The sequence below is a fragment of the Pinus tabuliformis genome, chromosome 7 (assembly GCF_031772625.1).
Source record: "Pinus tabuliformis cultivar Carrire ecotype Pingquan chromosome 7, CPIR1, whole genome shotgun sequence".
NCBI classification, from domain to species: Eukaryota; Viridiplantae; Streptophyta; class Pinopsida; order Pinales; family Pinaceae; genus Pinus; species Pinus tabuliformis.
Genome location: NC_142293.1, coordinates 1,553,339,734 through 1,553,347,161, shown reverse-complemented (window position 1 = coordinate 1,553,347,161; position 7,428 = coordinate 1,553,339,734). Strand labels below are relative to the sequence as shown.

At 35.7% G+C, this 7,428-nt stretch overlaps 1 pseudogene across 1 annotated transcript; it reads left to right on the top strand.

The window, feature by feature from the left end:
• Positions 1 to 5,349: 5,349 nt before the first annotated feature.
• Positions 5,350 to 7,168, top strand: LOC149253858 (taxadien-5-alpha-ol O-acetyltransferase-like; annotated as a pseudogene). The gene is made up of 2 exons (XR_016266241.1): positions 5,350 to 5,919; positions 6,022 to 7,168. The product of XR_016266241.1 is annotated as a taxadien-5-alpha-ol O-acetyltransferase-like (transcript).
• The last annotated feature ends 260 nt before the right edge of the window (positions 7,169 to 7,428 follow it).

Genomic DNA, 7,428 nt, shown 5'->3' with positions numbered 1-7,428 from the left:
GTTCCATGAGCCATACCCATGTTGCCCCCAGTTTTCCCAAAAAAATGTCGTTTAGGGCCTCAAAACGGCTCCAGAAGTTTAGGACCCGAAAAACTGCTAAAAATAATAAATTGTGCTATAATTAAGGAAACTGAAAAACTGAAGGGATAGTTGTGGGGGTCCAAATGGGATAGGTGGGCGGCCACCAACATCCACCTGGATCAATACTAGCCCAGGTATTGTGAAAGTCACCCTGCCAAGCCAGAAGTTCAATTAGCTCCCAAACTCTCCCAGGTGCTGAAAATCCTCCCCAACCTCCTCTCCGGAAAATCTCACATCAAATCTCCAATGCTAAGCACCACCAATGAACTCGACCTCCTCTCCACTATGTCCCCCATTAATACACACAACGTGGAAGGGAATTCTACTATTGGGAATCATAATCTGATCCTCCTCCTGAAGAAATGAGGAAAACCTTCCTAGGGTGGCACTCAAAGTTCCCCGAAGAAAGGGTGAGCTATTTACGTGAAGAAATCGTGCTAAACAGCTAGTGACTTGGCTAAGCATCTTGAGCAACCAAAGAGGAATCGATATAATCCAATAAGATGAATGAAATGATGAGAGCTACCTTCATTATATAGATTTAGTGGATCACTTTTTCCCTCCTTTTTCCCTCCTTTGTGGGCTCATCACTAAGCCATCAATTTTCCCTCTCATGTAATTCGATCTATTGGCTTAGAAAGTGCTTATTTTCCTTTTTTGAACAAAACCAAAATAACTCACTTCTAACTCCTAAGTCTCCTAATAAAATCAAATGGGCACCATCCCCTCCAAAATTGGCCCCAAAATGTAGAAATAAATCATGTTCCAAAATAATTTAGGAAGGGACATTACAATGCATGTATTTGATATGGTACATTATTATTTTTAGGTTTTCTAATTAATTTTGCTAGAAACTTGTTGTTAGTTTGCGATATTTCCTATAAAGACAGTTTATGAAGAATGAAGAAGGATCGGATTTTATTGAAAAAAACATTAGCATTCTGTTATATTTGTGCAGATCTTAAATATGTTGCAGTTTGATGAGAATTTGCAGAAAATTCATGTCTTGTAGTTTCGTGTCTGTTCTTTCTCTATTATAAAAATTCTTCTTCATTTTTGGAAAATTTTAGTATCTGAGATTGAGATTCATTAATGATCCTTTCTTGTATTTCTCAGTCATTACTACTTGTTTTTCATATCCACTATCTTTCTTTTTTCTTTTCAGTCTTCTTCTGTTAAATTTCTGAAATTGTCAAAGGAGTTATTGCTACCCTATTTCTTGTGTCCTTCTCTTTACATTTGTAGCATCATTTGATAAAACTGGACTCCATGCCATATGGTGTGTTTTATATACATCTCAACAAATTTTTCATCCTACAAAATAAATCTCGCCACAAAACTCAATTGCAAAACCTACTACTACGTTGAGTTTTAGGGAGAGATCCCTCTCTAGGTTGAAGGGCAATATTTCAACCTAAAAGAGGTTCGAGGTTACCTTGGAGGTTTTCCCGTAGCTGATTTTCCTCTAAGTGATAACATTTTGGCATCGTTGCACGGGATGAAAAATTAGATGTCAAATCATCCTTGGGAGAGTGACAAAGATTGGATCTTCTCTTTGACGGTGAATAGAGGACAAACACAGAAAGGTTGTGCATCATTCACCTAGCAACTCCATTGTCAACTGAATCTAGAGCTCAAAACCTTCATGACGACTCCACTGGCTGAAGACTGAGTTCTCTGAAGAGCTTTTTGGCTACTCCATTATCTTGAGATGGATTCCCTTTCTGCAAGGTATGCTCCTATGAATCGTGTTCATATTCTTGGTTTTCTGAATCATATTCCATGTTTTTTTACATAACGGAACAATTTAGAAAAACCTCTCCCCGTTTTCTAACAGGTGTTACGGTTTGAAATATTCAAAGGGATATCTAAAAGGTTGTTCTCATTTTCTAACAGGTGTTATGGTTTGAAATATTCAAAGCGAAATCTAAAAGGTTGTTCTTTAGAATTTTAAAATCATATTCCAGACAAATGAGGATTAATATGAAGAAATCGAAGGAGATTTTTGTCCACAACAGACCTATTTAGAAAAACCTCTGTCATTTTTCTAACATCTATCACAGTTTTCCATTTTCGAAGGGATCATTGGACCCTATGTCTTAGGGTTTCGTGAGGAAAAATCTCTTGGACAGTTATTGACTTGGATTCCACCTCACCAAATTTGACTTGTTAATCCTCATCTCCAGCCATGAATACAGCAACAACATGATCTTTAGATGCAGATAGGATTAGGAAGTTTTGTATATGCATGTATTTGATAAAATATGTTATTATTTTTAGATTTTGTAATTAAGTTTTGCTAGAAACTTGTTTTTAGTCTGCAATCTTTCATATAAAGGTAGTTTCTGAAGAATGAAGAAGGGTTGGCTTTTATTGTAAAAAAAATTAGCATTCTAATGATCTTAGATATATTACAGTTTCATGAGCATTTACAGAAAATTCATGTGTTGTATTTCCCTATTAGGGTGTTTCTCTATTATGAAAAATATTCTTCATGTCTAGAAAATATTAGTATCTGAGATTGGGATTCACTAATTCTCTGTTCTCATATTTCTCAGTCATTAGTACTTGTTGTTCCTATCAGATATCATTTTATTTTCTTATCAGTCTTCTTCTCCTAAATTTCTTAAATTGTCAAAGGAATTATTTCTACCCTACTTTTTGTGTCCCTCTCATTAGATTTGTAGCATCATTTGATAAAATGAGACTCCATGTCCAATGGTGTGTTTTATATACAACTCAACCAAATTTTAATCCTACAAGCTAAATCTTGCAACAAAACTCAACTGCAAAACTACTACTACAGTGACCTAGAGTATTTGAGTTTTAGAGAGAGATCTCTCTCCACGGTAAAGGGCCAACTTTCAACCTAAAAGAGGTTCAAGGTTACCTTGGAGGTTTTCCCATAGCCACAGGTTTCGTCTAGGTGATAATAGGGCACATAACTTCATCAACTAAAAAAATTTGATGGAAGAAAAAAGAAGAGTTATAAACAAATCTTCCAACATAGTTAGTAGAAAGATATGCTATTTATGAAAATAAAATGAAGAAGTTAAATAACAACAGTTTATAGAGTGTAGGCTTTCATTTATGTTGCATTATACAAATATCCACCATCAAAGGTTTTGTAGAGACCTCAATAGAGCAACTCATGATAGAATTTTGAGTAGTTCCATCAACCCCTTGTTCATATCTCCATGCATCAATATTGCTAATTGAAAATATGTTCTGTATGGTGAAATCATATTTGTAAGGGACGATCTACAATGCAAAAACTACCAAGCATAGGAATCAAAAACCTAAAGAGAGCAGTGCTTAACAACCTATAGACTATAATCTTTGTGGAGGAAAAAAACATGCTCAAATAACTACTCTGAAGAAGGCAAGTGTCATAGTAATTTCCAACCATGAACTTGTATACGAACAAAGCCACGTCTAGTAGTAACCACACCACTACCCTCAAGCCACCATTGCAAATAAGGCTTGGGAGGAAAAAAAATCTAAATAGGAAAAACAAATTGTGCAGTAGATTGACGAAAATAGTCAAATGTTAAAGGAACTTAGAAAAAACCATCATGCATGCAAACAACAACAAAGTTTGTAAAAACTCACGCAAACCATTACTCCCAAGAAGCCATGGTAAGAGGAATTCCCAAAAACAAATCCATGTACTAGTATAATTACCTCCATTAATAATTGCACTGCCACCCTTAAATCACTACTACAAAGATGGTACAAGAAAAAAATATTATAAACTAGTTGGATATATTGCTATGTAGGCAAACAAAAGTTGAAAATGACAAAAGTGGTGAACAATAAGACTCATGATTAAATCCCCCTACATGTAGTAATGAATTGAGTGCCCTTAACTAATACACCACCACCCAACCCAATCAATATCAATCAACCTCTCCATAATTTACTAGGTCCAGACCCCAATGTACCATACCCCAACCCACTCAAATTTCCATAATCAATAACACCTTTACAGTGCCAATTAAAGGGAATATATATATATATATGTCAAACTTTAGCCAAAGACAAAAATCAACATTATGTTGGTGCAAATTAATACTAATTACTCTATAAGTTTTTTAAGAATATTTAAAATTAAAATATATATATATATATAAAAGAGGAAAATTTGACTTTTATATACTTTTAATTGTATATTGTCTTTGTTGTTTGTATTGTTACTTATTTTTCATTTTTGAAAACCTAAATAGTTTTGAAGGCATGTTAAACTCATAAAATCTGAGATTATGTGTATTACATAACTTAAACTTATATTTTCAATACTTTTTAACCAAATTTTAACTAACATTAGGTTGAAAAAAAAAACTGAAAATATAAATATAAATATAAAAGACTTTAACTATGTTCATGTGAATCAAGATAATACATAACTTAAACTTATATTTTCAATATGTTTTTACCAAATTTTAAATAACATTAACTTTAAAAAAAACTGAAAATATAAATATAAAATACTTTAACTATGTTTATATGGATCAAGATAACCCTCTTTTCAATACAATCTCATTAAAAAAATAAAAGAATATAAATAATACATTTTAAAAATGTGCATTCATTTATAAAAATGAAAATTATGTAAGAATATCCAACACATTAGTACATATAATTTAATTACAGGAAAAAAAATTTAATTAAAAATAAATAAAAGAAATATATTAAAAAAATAACTTACAATATAAACAAGTTAAGAGACATATCTAACATTTCTCTATCTAAATAAATAAAATGTTTTGGGGTAAAAATGAAAACTCATATTTGAGTTAACAAAGTATCTTAGATATCATTGAAAAAAATCTACCGTGTAGGAAAAATGAGGACTCACATCTTACCGAACCTAACAAATGAAAAAATCTACAGTGTTGGAAAAATAAATACTCACATCTGACCTAACAAAGTATCTTACATATCTTACCGAACCTGACAAATGAAAAAATCTAGAGTGTTGGAAAAATGAATACTCACATCTGACCTGACAAAGAATCTTACATATCATCAATAAATCTACGGTGTTGGAAAAATTAGAACTCACATCTCACCGAACCTGAACTAACAAAGTATCCTACGTATCATCCATAAATCTGCAGTGTTGGAAAAATGACAACTCAGATCTTACGGAACCTGCACTTTAATCAACGCTGCAAATTAATGTATTTTCAGGCCACTGATACGTAATTCGGAGATTCCAACAATTTGGACTTTTGTTTGAGAGCATCATTATGCAACGTCCTCCGGATTCCCGAGTCTTCCCGCCCCGCACAACTTGTCTGCTACCACCAGCAAACCTGTCATCTCCATCTATTTAACTGGGTCGGGGCCTTTTGAGAAGGCAAGTAGGCCAAGTTGAAGTGGCAGTGGGATATACCCATGGAGAACCTGCTGCCTGTAAAGCTAATAGAGTCTGTCCTGGTACCACCTAATCGACAATCTCCCAGAACCATCCTCTATCTTTCCAATCTGGACGACCATTTTCTTGTAAGGAGGAGATTTGATGTATTTCATGTCTACAATAATCGTTCCCGGAAGATTGACGGCTCCACAAATCCAGCTAGGGTTATCAAGGATGCACTGTCACAACTTCTGTCTTACTATTACCCACTCGCAGGCCGGGTGAGGAGAACACAAGACGGTCGTAAACTCCAGGTAGACTGCACGGGAGAGGGTGCTCTCTTCGTTGAAGCTGCCACGGAGAACACACTTCAAACCCTGGGAGAATTCGAGGAGCTGAAATCGTCGTTCGAGCAACTGCTCTTTGAGTTTCCGCTCACCACAGAAGTCGAGGAAGTTCCCCCTCTAATTTTGCAGGTAAATTGATTTTCATATACTCTTGGATTTCCCTTTGTCATTACTGGGAAGATCTTAATAAAATGGCTGATGACAACGGGTGCTTTTATCTTGAAAAAATAGGTCACGCGCTTCCATTGCGGGGGCTTTGTGGTGGGTGTGAGTTTCAACCATTGTCTGTGTGACGGACGAGGCGCAGTCCAGTTTCTCATGGGACTTGCAGAGATTGCGAGGGGAGAGATGAAGCTTTCCATTGAACCAGTGTGGCAGAGGGAACTTCTGAAACCCCAGCAGCCACCCCATCCGGTCCATTTTCAGCATGATGAGCTTCTTGAAAGTGGATACCTCGTTAACCCTAACACTCCGCTGTCCACTGTGAAATCTGAGGACCTGGTCCTCGCCTCATTTTATCTCAACTCGGATGTTTTGCAAAGGATAAAACAGCCCATCGTAGAGGAGCTGAAGGAGCACTGTACAACGTTTGATGTTTTAGCAGCGTTCGCTTGGCGAGCGAGAACAAGGGTTCTGGGAATTCCTTTTCATCACGTTGTTAGGTTTATCGTCCCAGTGGATGTGAGCAGGGCGCTCAGCCCCCACTTCCAGAGGGATACTACGGCAATGGTCAGTACGTCGCATGTACACGCAGCAGTACAGCGGAAGAGGTTGTTAATGGATCCCTTTCGCATGCTGTAAAGTTAATAAAGAGGGCAAAGTTAGCAGTAAATGATGAGTACCTGAAATCAAGCATAGCGTTCCTTGAAATGAAACGCTCGCGTCAAGAAATCACTTTAACGCCTCCGTGTGTTGAAGATACGTTTCTCACTGACTGGAGGTGGCTGGGATTTAACGAAGTGGACTTTGGATGGGGCGAGCCCCTCATTGCTTCGCCGGGTAATTGGCTCAAAATTTTGTTTTGCCCAATTGCATTTCTGCCTGCCCCGAAAACCAAGAGCGGAGTAATGATGGTCTTCTGCGTGCCACGCCCAGCATTGAAAACCCTTGAATCGGAATTACATGGGCTAATGTGAATCAGTGGTTCCAAATCTCTAGTGGTAAATGCACCAGTTCACGTACTATCGGTATGATATCACAGCACCCACGTTTTGTTTCTTTCATGCAGAATAGTTTTATTATTAATCAATCATAGAAAGCGAGGCTTATCAGTAGTTTGTTGTTCAGAAGTAAAACGATCTCAAATAAGGAACCCCTCGTTTTAAGTGTACAATTGTGATTTTGATATTACTTGGTACAAACAAATAGTTTATATTAATTTTTGTTTTTATAATTTTTCATTCGAGATTTTCATATTGTTTTTTGAATCTCAATATCGATATAAATAAAGAGTGAGTTTTAGTTTTCTTACGTTCATTTTATATATTATCTTAATTAACATATTTTTATTTATATTAATATTAAAAAAAATAATAAATATAATTTGTTACGACGAGTTTTAAATTAAAAAAAATAAAAATTAATGAATATATTTGTCTCGAGGAGAGAAGTTTTACCATTAAGTAGGGAAAAAATGGA